Here is a 19,423-nt window from a genome sequence, read left to right as displayed (position 1 = left end):
AAAACAAGCACGCCACATTAAGAAAAATAAAAATCTGGTGGTGGGGGGGGAACCACCTATAATTTCATCATCCACAGCTGTTTCCATTTTTGTCATGGTCTGGCTTTTCTACAAAACGGTCACATCTTCTCCTCTGCTGCAGTCAGGGTGTGCTCATCATGAAGGTACTAAAAAATTTATTCCAGGTGATGGTGGGGAGCTGCTGAAGAAGAAATAGAGGGCTGCGGAGGTATTAAAGTTCTCTCATGATATTGTTCGAACGTTTCTTCAGCACAGAAACTCCACAAAGAACTCCTCTGCAGTTTTCGCTACCCAGGGCTGTTTCTTTAAATTGTTTGACGTCAGAGAAGGAATGCTATAGCAACAGTCTGTCAAACTGGAATTAACTCAGAAGAAAGATGGGGGTGGGGGGAGAGGAAAATTGCTCCCGGGCGGTACTGACTTCAGAGGAAGCAAACTGGGTAGATGCATTCATTTTATGATTTTAAACATAAAACAGCCCTAGAAATCTGGAAAAAGTCGGTTGCCTGTGATGTTTAACTCATGCAGAGATGAGCGAATTGACAGGGTTATCTGGAAGGCCCGGTTTCATCAGCGACAGCAGTAACAATAACTTCCAAGCGTTGATCATTTATTCAGAGGCAGGCTCTGTGCAAACGTTACCTCATTAAAAAATTTCGCACCTTCATGAGGTAGGTAGTCTAGCCCTACTTTGCCCACGATGACAGTCCATGAGACGGTATACCGTCACACAACTAGCGACGATAGAGCTGGGATCCCAAGGCAATTTTGGAAGACTCGGGGCTTCAGTTCACAGAATGTGAAACCTAAATGGGACCTTGAGGTCTCCTAAGTCAGCCCCTCTATCCAGCCCACGAGCAAGCTGAGGCCTGCGCTGTGGCAGGAAGGAAACCGGCCGCACCACTTGGGCGCTCCTCAGAAGTGTGCTCGGAGTCCAGGCGCCGCACCAAGAAAACGAAACTGCCCGGGGAATTAATGTTTTTCTTCTCCTAGCAGGAAACGAGAGAAAAAATAGGAAGCAAAAGCTGCGCGCCGCGCCAGCAGCTTTCGCCCCCCAACCGGGACGCGCAAGCTCCAGGATCTGCGCGCGCCCGCGGCGCGTCCCCGCCGAGTCCGCGCGCCTCGTGCCTCGCGCCTTGCGCCTCGAGCCACGTCCCCGCCCCGGCCCCGCGCGCCGCGGAGTTGGCTGCTGGGCGGCGCGGGCCTGGGTGTGGTCGGCGGATCTCCGCGGCGCTGGGCTCCGCGGTGCACTGCGCTCTGCACGCCGGCTTCGCGCGCCAGGGGCGGCTGAGCGCCTAGCCGATCTCCGCACCCCCAGTCCACGCGGGCCCCAGCTCCCTCTAGGTAAGCGGCGGCCGCGCGAGCTGCGGCTCGTCGGTGCGCCCCGCGGGGGCAGGAGGCGCCGCGGTTCCTCCCCGGCGGAACCCGGCCCGGGAGGCGGCGCGGGGCCGCCCGGGCGGAACCCGGCTCGGGAAGGCGGCGCGGGGTCGGCGAGGTCCCTCCTGACTCGAAGACTGGGGACTCCGGGAGGCGGATCTTGCCTGGGAGGGACGGGGCGGGTGCGCCTCGATGGCACTCCGCTGGGGTGCGGGGACCTCCGCTCGGCCGCCGCTTCGGGCACTTCCTGGGAGGCTCGGACCTCTGGCTCTGGGCAGCGAGGGGGCGGTCAGTGGTCCTTGGCCTCCAGACCCCTAGTTCCTCTCCGCGCCCGGAGGCCCCTCCGGGGCACTGGAACGAGAGCTCGTGTTTGTCCCGAGAATAGCGGTTATTCAGGGCTGCCCAGAAGGGTTATTGGGTGGTGAGCGCTGGGAGATATAAAAGTTCTCTACCGAGTGCTAAAAATGAGTCCAGTGCTTTCATGTTAGATTTATTTTGAAAAGGATGTGATGCTCAATATTTGGTGGATATTTGGTGGAGGTGGGGATTAAGGATTTTGAATACTTGTAAGTTCAGTACATGATAAAATGTTTTTTCCTTTTCTCTCCGTAGTCTTTTTCTGCTTCGAAACACAAACGATTGCCTTGTAGTTTTATTGCTATTTGGTAGAAGAAGATAGAATTTCCCAAAGTTTAAGAACAGACTTTAATTTGTTTATGGAAGCAGTGCTTTGTTATTTTGCTTCTCTCTCTTTCTCCCTTTTTTCCCCACTCCTTCCTTTTCTCTTATTAAAGGGTGTGGATGCGTCTTTCTCCCTCCACAAGCTCTATCTGTGGATTAGCACCCTATTGGAAAGTTTTCTTAAGACATTTCGGCATTGCATTGTTGATGCATTCTAATCATCTTAGTATTATTGCAAACTGAGATTGTGACCTTTAAGCACATCTTCTAGAACAGAAATAGACCACACACCGATTATTTAAGATGAGAGAGAAGTCATTACTAGTCGGCGAGGAAAACGACGGTCTGTAGGATAAAATTGTATGTTTTGAGTCTCATTGCTATTGCGCATATTAAGACTCTTACGAGTGGGGCTTTGGGGTTATTACTGATTCTAGGCTCTGAAAGTTTATTGCATTTTTCACTATTTAGTTAAAGGTCATTTAAGACTGTCCATGTTACATTTTGGTTTGTAGATTAATTTGAAACTTAATTAACTTAGATTAATAGAAACTTAAAATATCACTTTATTCAGTGTCTTTAATTCTCTTGTGTGTATACGAATTTATAAAATTATAAGATTGGGTAATATTGCTTGTAATACATTTATGTTCATTTCTTTGTGAGCTGTAGGCATTCCTTAGTTTATTTTGAGTTGTTAGCAGTTAACTTGCAGAATAGTTTCTATTATTATTTTCTCCAGCTTTATTGAGATATAATTGATACAATTAACATATAACATTGTGTAAGTTTAAGGTGTACAAAGTGATCATTTGATATGTAAATTGCAAAATGATTATGGATGTTAAGGTTAGTTAATACATCCACCCTCCTATAATTAGCTGTGTGTGTGTGTATGTAGGGTATTTAAGATCTGTTCTAGCAATTTTCAAGTATGCAATGAAAGTGAAGTGAAAGTGTTAGTTGCCCAGTTGTGTCTGACTGTTTGCCTCTCCATGGACTATAGCCTGCCAGGCTCCTCTGTCCATGGGATTTTCCAGGCAGCAATGCTGGAGTGGGTTGTCATTTCCTTCTCCAGAGGATCTTCCTGATCCAGGGATTGAACCTGGGTCTCCCCCATTGCAGGCAGATTCTTTACCATCTGAACCACACTGTAGTCACCACGTTGTACATTAAGTCCCCAGAAGGTATTCATCTTATAACTAGAGGTTTTTAACGTTTGATCAACATCTCCCTAGAATGGTTTCTTTTAAATCATTGGCACTTTAGTATGTCAGCACATATTTTTACACTTTTAAAAATAGATTCTGGGACATTCTGAAAATTGAGGATTGGAATTATGTGGACATTTTTTTTTCTTAGCAAATACCACCTGCGTATGTGCGTGATCAGCTGTGTCCAACTCTTTGTGACCCCATGGACTAAGTAGCCCACCAGGCTCCTTGTCCTTGGAATTTTTCTGGCAAGAATACTGGAGTGGGTTGCCATGACCTCCTCCAGGGGATCTTCCTGACCCAGGAAGGAATTGAACCCAAGTCTCCTATGTTTCCTGTGCTGCAGGCGAATTCTTCACTGCTGAGCTACCCAGAAAGCCCCAAATACTGCCTGAGATGATGTGATTTCACTGATTCTTTCAGGCATGTTATTGTAACACTTTACTTTGTTAATCTGTGTTTATTATAGGAACTACTTATTAAACATATGTTCTGGGCCAGGTGCAAGAGACACAAATTCGATCCCTGGTTCAGGAAGATCCCCTGGAGAAGGAAATGGCAACCCACTCCATTATTCTTGCCTGGAAAATTCCATGGACAGAGGAGCCTGGTGGGCTACAGTCCATAGGGTCACAAAGAGTCGTACACACCTGAATGCACACACTCATCTGGACCAGGGGCAGTGCTGTACATTATTCTGTTTATGTCCTATGTTAACATGGTAAAAGGGACATTATCCAGTTCTACAGGTAAGAAAACTGTGGCTCTGAGATGTTAAGTAATAACTTGCCAGTGGTTATGTAGCTGTTAGGTAACTCATTTGGGATTTAAGGCCAGACCTCTCTGTGAAGTTTATGTTCTTCCCTCTGTGCCACACTGATAGCATCAGGACATGAGGAATAACCCTGTTACTCATTAGCATATTAGTACATTTTCCAAGAGGTTCCAAGAGATGTGAGTTTATTTTTCTAGCGTGATCGTTATTATCTGTCAGTGCTATTTTACAGATCCTCGTTTTAGTCATTCTCTTCTCACCTCTTTTCCTCTTAAATGTCTAGCTCAAGTTTGAAACTTCCCTCTTGCCAGGGCAGAATTTCTCCTACTGACATTAATAGGTTGTAATTGTTTAGTTGCTAAGTTGTGTCCAACTCTTCTGTGAGACTCCTCTGTCCATGGGATTTCCCAGGCAAAAATACTGGAGTCGGTTGCCATTTCTTTCTCTAGGGGATCTTCCTGACCCAGGGATTGAATCCATATCTCCTGCATTGGAAGGTGGATTCGTTATTACTGAGCCATCAGGGAAGCCCAACATTAGTAGATTGCGTTAGCTTAATTATCCTTGTAAATAATAACCCTATTTTTGTGTGAGTTCTCTAGAGCCATAGATATTAGTAATTTGGAAGGTTACAAACAGGATGGCAGTCTATTTTGGAATATGGGAATCCTTCAGTGTCCCTCAAATTAAACCAGAAGGAATTTTGATGGTTATTTCCTTCTGTAGTTATCCTGTCCCTTCTACATCTTCAATTTCAGTTTCTGTGGAATCATTTACATTATAATGCAAACATTCTGTTATGTCTTCCATCTTAAAATGCTTTCTTGATCCGGTGTTCTGTCCCATTTCTCTGTTCCACATGGAGAAAACAATATATTTTGATATAGCACAAGTAAATAGAGAAGAGATAACCAGAAACTAATTAGTTACCTATGGGGAATGGGTAGGAACAAAGTAAAAGGGATGGTGGAGGGAGTGGCTATGCTCTGATTACACCTTTTTGTGTAGTTACGAGTTTTGGAAACTTTCTAATATTTTATATTTTTTTAAAAATGAAATTAAAAAGGTTGGGAGGGTAAAAAACTTCCAAAATTGAATACAGACAGCAGCAGATGAACTGACTATACTTTAATAACAAATTCTCAGAATAAAAAAAAAATGAATCCAAGTAAACTTTTAACACAGAATTTGATTATATACCTTTAACTTAAGATAAAAGGACTGACAAAAATAAAAACAAGAAATCTTGAACCAGGTGTAGTAGGCTGTTATGTATAGAGGTAGAGACATAGCAATTTTACAACTATTCTGTGTGTATTGTAGGACTAAGCAAATGAGTAAATTACTTGCTATGTTGGGAACTAGGATTTTCACTGTAGAAGGGAAAATAGGAAGTAGAAGAAGGCAGTGAAGACCTCAGCAATGTTGGGTGGGAATTAAGAGTTTATCCATATGAACTTGTGATTAAAATATCCATTCATACAGACATGCATATAATTCCTAACTCTGTGTAATGAAAGGGCTAGAACTAATGACACGCTAGTAGCAGTGAGCCCAGCTAGTTTGCCCAAATCTAAATGGCAAATTCCGGGGCTCAGTTCCGTTCAGTCACTCAGTTGTGTCCGACTCTGCGACCCCATGGACTGCAGCACACCAGGCTTCCCTGTCCATCACTAACTCCCAGGGCTTACTCAAACTCATGTCCATTGAGTTGGTGATGCTATCCAACCATCTCATCCTCTATCGTTCCCCTTCTCTCCTTCCTTCAGTCTTTCCCAGCATCAGGGTCTTTTCCAGTGAGTCAGTTCTTTGCATCAGGTGGCCAAAGGATTGGAGTTTCAGCTTCAGTATCAGTCCTTCCAATGAATATTCAGGACTGATTTCCTTTAGGATGGACTGGTAGGATCTCCTTGCTGTCCAAGGGACTCTCAAGAGTCTTCTCCAACACCACAGTTCAAAAGCATCAATTCTTCAGCACTCAGCTTTTATAGTCCAGCTCTCACATCCATACATGACCACTGGAAAAACAATAGCTTTGACTAGACAGACCTTTGTTGGCAAATAATGGCTCTGTTTTTTAATATGCTGTTGAGGTTGGTCATAGCTTTTCTTCCAAGGAGTAAGAAAAGTAAGGAAAGTCGCTCAGTTGTGTCTGACTCTTTGCGACCACAGGGACTGTAGCCTATCAGGCTCCTCTGTCCATGGGATTTTCCAGGCAGGAGTACTGGAGTGGGTTGCCATTTCCTTCCCCAGGGGATCTTTCTGACCCAGGGATCGAACCCAGGTCTCCAGCATTGCAGACAGACGCTTTACCGTCTGAGCCACCAGGGAAGCCCCTCCAAGGAGTAAGCGTCTTTTAATTTCATGGCTGCAGTCACCATCTGCAGTGATTTTGGAGCCCAAGAAAATAAAGTCTGCCACTGTTTCCATTGTTTCCCCATCTATTTGCCTTGAGTGATGGGACCAGATGCCATGATCTTAGTTTTCTGAATGCTAAGTTTTAAGACAACTTTTTCACTCTCCTCTTTCACTTTCATCAGGAGGCTTAGTTCTTCTTCGCTTTCTGCCATAAGAGTGGTGTCATCTGCATATCTGAGGTTATTGATACTTTTCCTGGCAGTCTTTATTCCAGCTTGTGCTTCCTCCAGCCTGGCATTTTGCATGAAACTGAAACTCCAATACTTTGGCCACCTGAAGCAAAGAGCTGACTCATTTGAAAAGACCCTGATGCTGGGAAAGATTGAGGGCAGGAGGAGAAGGGGACAACAGGATGAGATGGTTGGATAGCATCACTGACTCAATGGACATGGATTTGGGTGGACTCCGGGAGTTGGTGATGGACAGGGAGGCCTGGAGTGCTGCAGTTCATAGGGTCGCAAAGAGTTTGACACTACTGAGCGACTGAACTGAACTGAACTCTGCATATAAGCTAAATAAGCAGGGTGACAATATACAGCCTTGACCTACTCCTTTTCCTATTTGGAACCAGTCTGTTGTTCCATGTCCAGTTCTAACTATTGCTTCCTGACCTGCATACAGGTTTCTCAAGAGGCAGGTCAGGTGGTCTGGTATTCCCACCTCTTGAAGAATTTTCTACAGTTTGTTGTGATCCACACAGTCAAAGGCTTTGACATAGTCAATAAAGTAGAAATAGATGTTTTTCTGGAACTCTCTTGCTTTTTCAATGATCCAGCGGATGTTGGCAGTTTGATCTCTGGTTCCTCTGCTTTTTCTAAATCCAGCTTGAACATCTGAAAGTTCACAATTCACGTACTTTGAAGCCTGGCTTGGAGAATTTTGAGCATTACTTTGCCAGCATGTGAGATGAGTGCAGTTGTGTGGTAGTTTGAGCATTCTTTGGCACTGCCTTTCTTTGGGATTGGAATGAAAACAGACCTTTTCCAGTCCTGTAGCCACTGCTGAGTTTTCCAAATTTGCTGGCATATTGAGTGCAGCACTTTCACAACATCATCTTTTAGGAATTTAAATAGCTCAACTGAAATTCCATCACGTCCACTAGCTTTGTTTGTAGTGATGCTTCCTCAGGCCTGCTTGACTTCACATTCCAGGATGTCTGGTTCAAGGTGAGTGATCACACCATCGTGATTATCTGGGTCGTGAAGATCTTTTTTGTATAGTTCTTCTGTATATTCTTGCCATCTCTTCTTAATATCTTCTGCTTCTGTTAGGTCCATACCATTTCTGCCCTTATTGAGCCCATCTTTCCATGAAATGTTCCCTTGGTATCTCTAATTTTCTTGAAGAGATCTCTAGTCTTTCACATTCTATTGTTTTCCTCTATTTCTTTGCACTGATCGCTGAGGATGGCCTTCTTATCTCTCCTTGCTGTTCTTTAGAACTCTGCATTCAAATGGATATATCTTTCCTTTCCTCCTTTGCCTTTTGCATCTTTTCTTTCTCAGCTATTTGTAAGGCCTCCTCAGACAACCATTTTGCCTTTTTGCATTTCTTATTCTTGGGGATGGTCTTGATCACTGCCTCCCGTACAGTGTCATGGACCTCCATCCATAGTTCTTCAGGCACTCTATCAGATCTGATCCCTTGAATCTATTTGTCACTTCCACTATATAATAGTAAGGGATTTGATTTAGGTCATACCTGAATGGTTTAGTGGTTTTCCCTACTTTCTTCTATTTAAGTCTGAATTTTGCAAAAAGGAGTTCATGATCTGAGCCACAGTCAGCTCCTGGTCTTGTTTTTGCTGACTGTATAGTGCTTCTCCATCTTTGGCTGCAAAGAATATAGTCAGTCTGATTTTGGTTTGACCATCTGGTGATATCTATGTGTAGAGTTGTCTCTTGTGTTGTTGGAAGAGGGTGTTTGCTATGACCAGTGCGTTAGGAAAACTCTGTTAGCCTTTGACCTGATTCGTTTGTACTCTAAGACCAAATTTGCCTGTTACTCCAGGTATTTCTTGACTTCCTACTTCTGCATTCCAGTCCCCTATAGTGAAAAGAACATTTTTTTTTGGGTGTTAGTTCTAGAAGGTCTTGTAGGTCTTCATAGAACTGTTCAACTTAGCTTCTTCAGCATTACTTGTTGGGGCATAGACTTGGATTACTGTGATATTGAATGGTTTGCCTTGGAAACAAACAGAGATCATTCTGTCGTTTTTGAGATTGTATCCAAGTCCTGCATTTCGGACTCTTTTGTTGACTATGATGGCAACTCTATTTCTTCTGAGGGATTCTTACTCACAGTAGTAGATATAATGGTCATCTGAGTTGAATTCACCCATTCCCGTCCATTTTAGTTCACTGATTCCTATAATGTCGATGTTCACTCTTGTCGTCTCCTTTTTGACCACTTCCAATTTGCCTTGATTCATGGACCTAACATTCCAGGTTCCTGTGCAGTGTTGCTCTTTGCAGCATCAGACTACTGCCAGTTCCAGGGCTTGAGAAGGGAAAATACAAGATAAGGATGGAAGACAAAGTAAGGAAGTGTTTTTTAAAAAAACGGGGGCATGTCAAATCTGAGAGAATATGGGGATCAAAATGAATAATAGCAGTAATGGATTATAACTGATTGAATACAATCAGAATCCACAAGTCCATAATAAATAAATAAGAAAAAGGGAAAAACTCTTCCTGGTAGATGGCCAGTAAAAACTGTAGAAGGAACGGTAGTTAGAAAAGTCACTAGTTTGCAGCCATCATGGTAATACTGAGTCAGGCAAATGTTACTAATGGAGGAAGTTGGATGGGGGAAAGGATATTACTGCAGTTTTCAGTGGTCTCTCTTGAGATTAATGACCAAGGGGGATACAGTAACTTTACAGTGGAGAAGTCTCAGGCATCACCTCAACCAAGTGATCAAAATTAATATCACCAGTAGTGGGAAAAACATGTTCTTCTTGACAGACTTGAACTAGGGAATGTCATTACTTTCCTGTGGTATTTCTAAAATGCATAACCAAAATCTAGTCACAAGGAATCAATCGAGGGCCCTTAATTGAGGATTGTTCTACTAAGTAACTGGCTTGTACTCTTCCAACACGCTAATGTTGTGAAAGACAAAGAAAGGCAAAGGAACAGTTTCAGTTTAAAGGAAGTTCAAAAGACCTGCAAATTAAATTCAGTGCAGAATAATGGATTGGATTTTGAATTGGAAAATCCACTCTAAGAACATTATTGGGTTGTTGGCAGAATTTGCATATGTACTGAATATTGGTTAACAGGATATCAATGTTAAATTTCCTGAATTTGTTCATTGTACTGTAGTTACAGGGCTTCTCAGATGGCGCTTGTGGTAAGGACCCCGCCTGCCAATGCAGGAGACGTAAGTGATGTGGGTTCGATCTCTGGGTTGGGAAGATCCCCTGGAGGAGGGCATGGCAACCCACTCTAGTATTCTTGCCTGGAGAATTCCATGGACAGAGGAGCCTGGCGGGCCACAGTCTGTAGGGTCGCGAAGAGTCGGACACGACTGACGTGATTTAGCACAGCACAGCACTGTAGTTAGATAGGAAAATGCCCTTGTTCTTGGAAGATACACAGTGAATTATTTAGGAGTAAAGGGTCAAAATACCTTTAGTTTACTCTCAAATGAACAAGCAGTAATGATTATTACATATAAAGAGAGCAATAAAGCAAATGTGGCAGATGTTAACAGTTGGTAAATCTAGGTGAATGGAATAAGAGTGTTCACTATGTTAGGTGGTGGTTTAGCAGCGAAGTCATGTCTGACTCTTTCTGACGCCATGGGCTATAATCCACTAGTCTCCTCTGTCCGTGGGATTCTCCAAACAAGAATACTAGAGTGGGTTGTCATTTCCTCCTCCAGAGGATCTTCCTGATCCAGGGATCGAACCCGAGTCTCCTGCATTGCAGATGGATTCTTTACAGAGTTAGCCACCAAAAATTTTCAACTTTAAGTTTGAAATTTCAAAAACAGGCAAGTTAAAACTTCAAAAACTAATAAAGCTACTTTGTGTTCAGAAATTTTTCAAAGATTCCATTTCGCCTGTGTCTACTTCTCAACTCCTCACTTCCCATTTTCTTCTGAACCTACTCCAGAGACTTTATCTCTCCTATGCCCCAGAACCATTCTTCTCAATGTCATCAGGAATGGCAGTCTTGCCAGATTAGATCTCTCAACCACATTTGACCACTCCTTCCTTAGGGAAACATTCTTTCCCTTGACTTCTGGGACACTAATTCTGATTTTCGTCTGGCCTCACTGGCTGTGGCTTGTAATTCTTTTCCAGCTCAGTTAATGGTGTCACCGTCCACCCAGATGCCCAAATTTAAAACTCCTAAGAATAATCCTGATTCACTCATCCTATATTTATTCCTCCATTGGCAAGTATTATGGGCTCTATCCTAAAGAAGATCAACCCCAAACATTCATTGGAAGGACTGATGGGGAAGCTCCAGTACACTGGCCACCTGATGCAAAGAGCTGACTCATTAGAAAAGACCCTGATGCTGGAAAAGATTGAAGGCAGGAGGAGAAGGGGACGACAGAGAACAAAGTGGTTGGATGGCATCACTGACTCAATGGACATGAGTTTGAGCAAACTCTGGGAGATAGTGAAGGACAGGGAAGCCTGGTGTGCCGCGATTCACAGGGTCCCAGGGTCAGACATAACTTAGCGACTGAACAGTGGGCGCTAACTTAAAAATTATTCCAGATTTGTCTTATTTTTTAATCACTCCCACTACCACTACCCTTGTGTCAAACCACCATCTTTCCTGGCCCAGACAACTGTAGTAGCACCTAACTGGTCTTTCAACTTCCAGTCTGTGTGTCTCCTGGCACCCAGCATGAACTTTAAAAGGTATGAGTCAAATTAGATTCTGTCTCCCAGTTATCAAAACCCATTAGTGTTAGATAAAAGATGAAGTCTTTATTATGGTCTAGAGGCCCGTGTATCACAGAGTTGGCTCCTGCCCACCTCTGTATAGCTTCTGCTTTGTTCACTCCCCTCCAGTCTGCACCCGTGTCTCCTGTTGATTCAGCTTGCCAGGGCAGTTTCTACCTCAGGGCCTTTGCGTTTTACTGTTTCTTGTGCTTGGAGCACTCTTCCCCTTTTAAGGCATGGCTTGTTCACTCATTTCATTCAAGTCTTTAACTGAGATTAAATTCTTTAAAAATACCTCTCCTGGTCATCCTGCAACTTCTTTTTTTCCCCCTGCACAGTGCTTTACTTGAAATTGTTATTTATTGACATGCTTTATTATCCTCTCCTAGACATATGTAGAATAAAGCTCCATGACCACGGGAGACTTCGTTTTGTTTACAGCTGGATCTCTGGAGCGTGGATGTGCCCTGCATGTGGTTGGAACTCAGATATTTGTTGAATGAATGAATAAATGCATTAATATTGCCAGCTTTCTGGCTGTATTTTATTTAACGCTTTTGCAACTGAAGAAGACTGTCTCAGAGAATATCAGTGCTGTTTAAAGTTTTTTGGTGGCACCGCTCAAGATTCTCTGGAAGGGAACAAGTTATTCATCTTTCTTTTGTCTGCCCTCTGGTGGAGGGAATACTCAGAAGCAAGAGATGAGTAGAACGGGTCAGTAGGAAGAAGTAAAAGTGGACCAACCTTGATTACAAGCTGGACAATTAATTTTTAAACTACAAAAATTTGAAAATTTTAGTAAGTAAGCCTCAAACTTAACCACAATAAGATTGGAAAGAATGAAAAGAAAATAGGCAGTAGTTAAAGAAATATCTGGCTTAGGATGAAAAATAAAACAAGCTCCAAAATGGTTTGATTACTTAAAATAATTTCTGCTTAAATATGCTTCCTCTCTTAAAATATTTTTAACGTTTGTCCATCTTTTAGTTCAAAGACATCTTTTTCTCAACTGTGCTAATAATTTCAGCTAAGCTTTGTAAACTTTTCCAGTTGTCAGTAAACATGTGCTAGAGGAAAAGCCAGTATTCAAACCCGAACAGCTGGGTACTAGAGGCAGCACTTTAATTAGCGTGCTTCGCTACAGCCATCCTACAAATGTCCTATGAATGGTGCAGGCACCAAACACTTTCCTTTGGTGTAATAGTTACGAACCAAAAAATGCTGGGTAAGTTCACAGCTTGTGTTCCTCAGTACCGTTTTCCTGGCTTGCATTATGGGGAGCCTCTTCTAAAATTGCCGAGAATTCTATCTTACTTAATTTGTTTTGAAGTAGAAATCACATTAAAAGAGTTCAACACTTGGGTACTGTTGCCTTCCTAAAATAATATGAAGTTTCTCTTAATGTCCTAGTTAATATTTAAGGCAGTATACAGCTTAAAATTTTTTCCCAGTTTTGCCTTTGGCTGGCCAATTGATGTATATTTATAATTTTGGGTTATATGAACAGTTGGATGATGACTGTCTTTAAACATTCACTCTTTTTCTTTTTTTTAAATCTGTTTTTGCTGCACAGGCTTTTCTCTAGTTTGCAGTGAGTGGGGGCTACTCTCCAGTTGTGGTGTGCAGGCTTCTCATTGCGGTGGCTTCTCTTGTGGAGCATGGGCTCCAGGGCTCCAGGGCGTCAGTAGCTGCAGCTCCTGGGCTGTAGAACAGAACAGAGGCTCAGTAGTGATGCACAGGCTTAGTTGCTTCTCGGCACGTGGGATTTTCCTGGATCAGGGATGGAACCTGTGTCTCCTGCATTGGCAGGTGGTTTCTTTACCACTGAGTCGCGAGGGAAGCCCTAAACATTGATTCTTCCTCTTCAAAAATGCAATGTTTTTAGAAGTTTTACTCTTTCTTCTTCATCTAACTTTTAATACATTTTTAGCTATAGAGAAATAGAATCTGTACCATAAAATGCATACACTACTTTGGGAGGGACAAAGATGAGGACAGTGGTCCCCATGCCCAAAGAACTAATAACCTCTGGGCTTTTCCATAGGAATTTCTGGTATTTTTTGTTATGATGACTTTTACCAATGGCTTGACTCAGTTTTTTTCCCCTTCAGTTTTTATGAGTTCCCCACCTAAACACCTTTACCCAGGAACTGCTTAAAATACGAAAATTGGGCATTAATTCCTTGGCTTGTGAAATTAAAAACCCAGTAATGCAACTAAAGCTGAATGAGGCTTTGTTTGTCCAACTGGTATGTGACATAGATTATACATTGTATTTAGGATAGTTAACATATGGCTTATGGTGACCAGTTTTTAATAAGAAAGTGATTTTTAAGCATTTTTTACTTTCTGGGCTTCTTTAAATTAAATTATGTATTTAAATGGAAAATGGTAGACAGCTGATTGCTTAAGGAAGTTGAAATTTGTCAACAGGGGATCTTCATTATGTGCCCTGCTTAATAAATGGGCCTCTAGGGAACTGTTAGGAGGGAAAAACTTTTTTTCTTTTTTTAAAAATTTGTTTATTTTTTAATTGAAGGATAATTGCTTTACAGTTGGGAATAAACTTTTTGAAAAATGTAGTCTCCTTGTCATTTAGTGTAAAAAAGCAAAAGCAGTCTGTATTTTAAAAGTTTTAAACTTAGATATTAGTTTTCATGGTTATGTGTTAACCTTTACCTAGGGGAATTAAACTTCATCAACAAAGGATTTCATTATGTTTATTAATAATTAGTGTGCCACAAGGGAAGATTTGGGGGAGGGAATAACTTTAAAAACACACACACAAAGACTCCTCCATGCCTTAAGATACAAGAAAGGAGAGAAATGTTTGTATATAAATTCCCCCCTTGGTATAACTAATCTTTTCAAGAGGGAGCATCTTTGTATATTTCCAGGGATGATAGGCAGGTTATGATGAGACGGTGAAGCATTAAGAACAATGTGTGTTTCCTTAATGCTGCTGAAGAGCAGTATTGGTATGTGTGATGGTAGGTGTGGATGGTAGGATGAAAATGTCCATAGGACAACAGAGAAGTAGAGTAAAACTGGGTGTGGCTATGATGCAAATGTAACTAAGAGCAGAATGTAGTGTTCAAGGCACTTGGTGGAGATAAACCCTTTATTGACTGATGGATTTTGAAGACATTTTGTTGTTTAGTCACCAAGTCATGTTGGACTCTGTTACAACCCCATAGATGGTAGCCCACCAGGCTCTTCTGCCCATGGGATTTTCCCAGGCAAGAATACTGAAGTGGGTTGCCATGTCCTTCTAGAAGGGGTCTTTCCGACCCAGGGATCGAACCTGTGTCTCCTGCCTCAGCAGGCAGATTCTTTACCTCTGAAGCCTAGAAAAGCATTTGAGGACGTTACTTGGGATGGGGAACTGGGAATGGAGTGGAGTTCCAAATAAGCTAGTGTAGGTTATTAATTAACTGTTGGTCTAAACCCAGGACAGCAATCATATGACTTTTTGGTGAAGTATGATCCTGAATTAGCATTGGTAACCAATATGATATAAGTATACTTGCCGTTTTTTTTTTGTTTGTTTGTTTGTTTAACCATGCTGTGTGGTTTGTAGGATCTTAGTTCCCCGACCAGGGATCAAACATGTGCCCCCTGCAGTGGAAGCGTGTGGAGTCTTAACCAATGGACCACCAGGGAAGCCCCACACTTGTTTCTTAATTAGTAAAACATCAGTGTTTTATCTCATGGGTAGGCATAATAGTTTTGCATGTGTCCATGCTAGTCACTTCAGTCTTGCAGCCCAATGGACTGTAGCCCGCCAGGCTCCTCTGTCCATGGGATTCTCCAGGCAAGAATACTGGAGTGGGTTGCCATGCCCTCCTGCAGGGGATCTTCCCAACCCAGGAATCGAACCAGGATCTTCTGTAGCTCCAGCAGTGCATGCAGATTCTTTACTGCTGAGCCACTGGGGAATGAAATCTGCACTGGGAGAAAGATACTGAGTGCTATACTCATATTTCTACTTGTTATTGGTAACTTTTAAGATATTTTATGTTTATAACTCTGAACATATGGAATTGTAGCTACCTATCTATGAATATGCTAATTAAACAAGTCACATTTTGTGTTCTCCAGCCAACTCAGCAAATGAGCTAGATCATGATAGATGTGTGTTAGGCACTCATAAAAATTTGTGGATGAAATTCTGATCAGTTGCTGTATTTTCATCCCTTAGTGGTAAGATTAATTAAACCAAGATTTAAGTGGTATGGTTAATAAAACCAATTAAACTTGATTTTGTATATAACCAAGAGTAATATGTAACCAAATCTGGTAAATTGAAGGTCTTGTTTCTGGTAAAATAAAAGCAAATTATGTGACTTTAAAGGGTGTAAGACTTTGTGAGTTAGTGATACAGATATGAACTATGCATGGTCCTATTCAGAAAACCCAAGAGGTGATAACACTTGAGTGAAGTTATATGAGAAAAGATAGGCTGACATGGTTATGATCTGTAATTTACATAATCATAATTGATTTTTCTAGTGTTTGGTTCACAAAGCCTTAAAAACACTAAAACTAGAGGAGTCTCAACTTAGAGAAAAGAGTTTGAGGACTAAATAAGAGGAGATACCCTACTAGTTTACATCACTGACAGTGAATTTACAGAACTAGTTACTTAAAGAGGTTGTTGTTATTTGTTGTTTAGTCACTAAGTTGTGTCCGACCCTTTCCAACCCCACAGACTGTTGACCACCAGGCTCCTCTGTCCATGGGATTTCCCAGGCAAGAATACTGGAGTTAGTGCCATTTCTTTCTCCAGGGATCTCCCTGAACCAGGGATTGAACCCATATCTCCTGCACTGGCAGATGGATTCTTTACATCTGAGCCACCAGGGAAGTCCATTACAGCTAAAAATACAAGCATGCTGAAAATGGTTTCAGAATGTATTGCATTAAGTTTAAGGGAAATCCTTACTGTGGAGTCCTGTCACATTCTCATGGAACATTTGGTTTTGGTGACATAACACTCTAATTATGTGCCTTGTGGCACTTACTAATATAATTATTCTTAACTTTGTTGTGAGAAGATGAATTTTCCTGATTGGGGTTACTATGTCTGGTCCAGAGTAGATGTTTAATAACATGTTTGTTGAGTAGAAGAATAAATCACATAATGGTTTGAATTGACAGTAGTTGATTCCGTCTCATTTATTATGTACTTAGGACTATAGATAAGAATATGAAAAGCAGGAAGAAAATTCTTTTTTTGAAAGCCTTCCCAAAAAGTTAACTGGAAAAAAGCTATACCTGTTCATTTAAAACTTCCATTGTGTCTTTATATATGTATGTGGAAATTTAAAAAGGATACCCTGAAAGAATAGAAACATCTACTCTATATTTATTAATATAACATGTACTGTGCATCAGGTTTTCATGTAATACCTGATATTACAGTAATTTTTATTTGTGTTAGCTTCGCCTCAAGACTTCTTCCCCTTCTTTTCTATTTTCTTAAGGTTAATTTTAAATTAAAATTTTAATATAATTTTAATTTAAAAATTAAACTTAAGGAACTTAGGGTTAAATGCTCAGCTTTTATGAACAACAAATAGGCTAAGACATTGCATATGTCACACACATTTAATTTATAACACGGATGTAAAAAATATGTAGGAAAAGAAATCCATTTGCTTGTAATTCCATGAATTTCTATTCCTTTTAAACATTTTTATGCATGACATTTTATGGGGTCTTGAAATTTACGATCTCAGTTTAGGTTTCTACAATGATGATGTAGCCCATTCGATGATAGAGCCGCAAATTGTGATCCAAAGTGTTCACTCCAAGTGAATCTGTTTGTGACACTTGGATAAGGAACTTGGTTTCTTGGTTTCTTGATCCAGGCAAGAATACTGGAATGGATAGCCATTCCCCTCTCCAGGGGATCTTCCTGACCCAGGGATTGAACCCTGGTCTCCCGCAGTGTGGGCAGATTCTTTACTGTTTGAACCACCAAGGAAGCCTCATTAAAAAGAGGTAATGGCTGCCCCCCGAAAAAGAGAAAATCAAGATTTTGCCAGATGGATAGTTTCCCTTGAGGAAAAGGAAGATAACACCTGAACTACATCAAGGAATTGTTAATCATTTCTTTGTAAAAAATGTTTTACGTTGAGAGTGTTGAAATAGGAAATTTACAGAGAAACCGCTCTTTTGTTTCCCTTCTATTGCCTCTTTTCTCATTCTCAAGTTGCCCTTCAGAAAAACAAAACATTTTCATGTTTCAAATATGGGAAATAGTTTTGTTCTGTTTTAAAACCAATTGGAAGGGGAATGATTTCTCTATTTATGTATTCCATCTATTATCTTTATTTTTTTTAAGTATGTAGATGTTTTGCTTAACCAGAAAGATAATATAAATATCATATAGTGTTTTTAGGAACTTCTTCATGCGTGAACACACATCCTTGAACTTTCCTCCAATCCAGTGGTTTTAGACGAGAGTTTAGCCCTGTGGTTCTCAGATTCCAAGAGGCATCAGAATCACTTTAAGTGCTTGTTAGACACTGGTTGCTGGGCTCCACCCTCGGAGTCTCTGGTTCTTTAGGCCTAGCAAAGGGCCCACCAGTTTGCATTTCTGACAGGTTCCTCAGAAAAAAAGCTGATGCTACTGGTCCTCACCTCTTGAGAACCAGTGATTAGGCTATTGGGTTAAATCAGTGGCTGTCAGCCATGTTTCTTTCCTTACACACCTAATGGATAAAACATTAATTAAAATCTGAAATGCCCCAATCTAGTAGTGACAGTATTGGAGTGGGATGGGCAAGGTACTGTTGGAGAGGCAGGTGTTGGGATCTTCAGGAGGTGGGTGTAGTTGGAGGTAGCCCTTTAAAGGACTGAATGTTTCCTCTCCCTCTTTGGCTCTCTTTCCCTCCTCCATGCCTATTAGAGAGTCCTGGTCCGTAAGTAAGAGTGCAGACGGGGTAGTAGTGTAGGTCCTCTCCCAGCAAACTTCCAGCCTCTGAGTCAGTGAGGAAGCAGTGGTGCTTTTCAAGGAGTCAAGGAGACAAAGAAGAAGTGACATTGCAGGAGAATTAAGATGCTGAGGCCTTGAACAGAATTCTTTCTGGTGATAATTTTATTTTCCTTTTTTTAAAAAGTATTATTATATCTGTTGACCCATCAACAGATGTGAATATGAACCTGAGTCGTGTTTACGATTATAGAAGTGAAGTTTCTCAGTTGTGTCCGACTCTTTGTGATCCCATGGGCTGTAACCTATCAGGCTCCTCTGTCCATGGAATTTTCCAGGCAAGAGTACTGGAGTGGGTTGCCGCTTCCTTCTCCGGGGGATCTTCCCGACCCAGGTATTGAACCCAGGTCTCCTGCATTGCAGACAGATGCTTTACCGTCTGAGCCACCATGGAAACCCTATGATTGTAACTTCTTCATATATTTCCTTCGTTAAGCCAAATTAGCTCTGACTTAAAGTTCTGAGGATGTTTGTTTATATGTGTTATTTAATCCCTGAGACAATCACTTGAAGGTAGATACTAGTGTCTCCACTGTCCAGATGAGGAAATTGAGGCTCAGAAGTTAAAACATTTTCTGGGATCTCACAGTAAGTGTAGTCATACTCCAACACTTACTAGGTTGTGTGAACTAGGGTGAGGTTCATAACCTCCAAAACATGTAGTTTCCTCATCTGTAAAATATGATATTAGCACTTACCTTCTGAGGTTGATTTGAGGTTGTTAAATGAGTTACTTGAAGAGTTGTGAACAGTGGATGACACACAGTAAGCACTGAGTAAATGTCATCTCTTGGTTGGCTAAATACTAAGGATCTTTTAGGTTCAGGGATCACCCAGGTAATCTTCCTCCTGTATATTATTATAGGTCACAAATCTCTTTATCAGCTCACCTGGTCTGTGTGCCACGAGATTTGAGAATCATGAATCTAAATGGGGTAGCTTGGCTTTTACAATGAGAAGGTGAAGGCTCAGGATCAGAATTTGGCTGCTTATACTCAAGAGGTTGATTTATGTTACTGGCCACGTGT

General features: G+C 41.5%; 1 protein-coding gene across 1 annotated transcript in view; it reads left to right on the top strand.

Moving 5' to 3' along the window:
- The first annotated feature begins 1,144 nt into the window (after positions 1–1,144).
- The window catches only part of GNB4 (G protein subunit beta 4), a 67,813-nt gene continuing 49,534 nt past the window's right edge, over positions 1,145–19,423 (top strand). Inside the window, exon 1 of the mRNA XM_043875404.1 lies at positions 1,145–1,365. The gene's annotated coding sequence lies outside the window, so the exon portion shown is untranslated. The remainder of the gene's footprint in view (positions 1,366–19,423) is intronic.

This window comes from Cervus elaphus, chromosome 19, assembly GCF_910594005.1.
Source record: "Cervus elaphus chromosome 19, mCerEla1.1, whole genome shotgun sequence".
NCBI classification, from domain to species: Eukaryota; Metazoa; Chordata; class Mammalia; order Artiodactyla; family Cervidae; genus Cervus; species Cervus elaphus.
The sequence above is the reverse complement of the archived record's forward strand: the minus strand, read 5'-3'. Positions and strand labels throughout refer to the sequence as shown.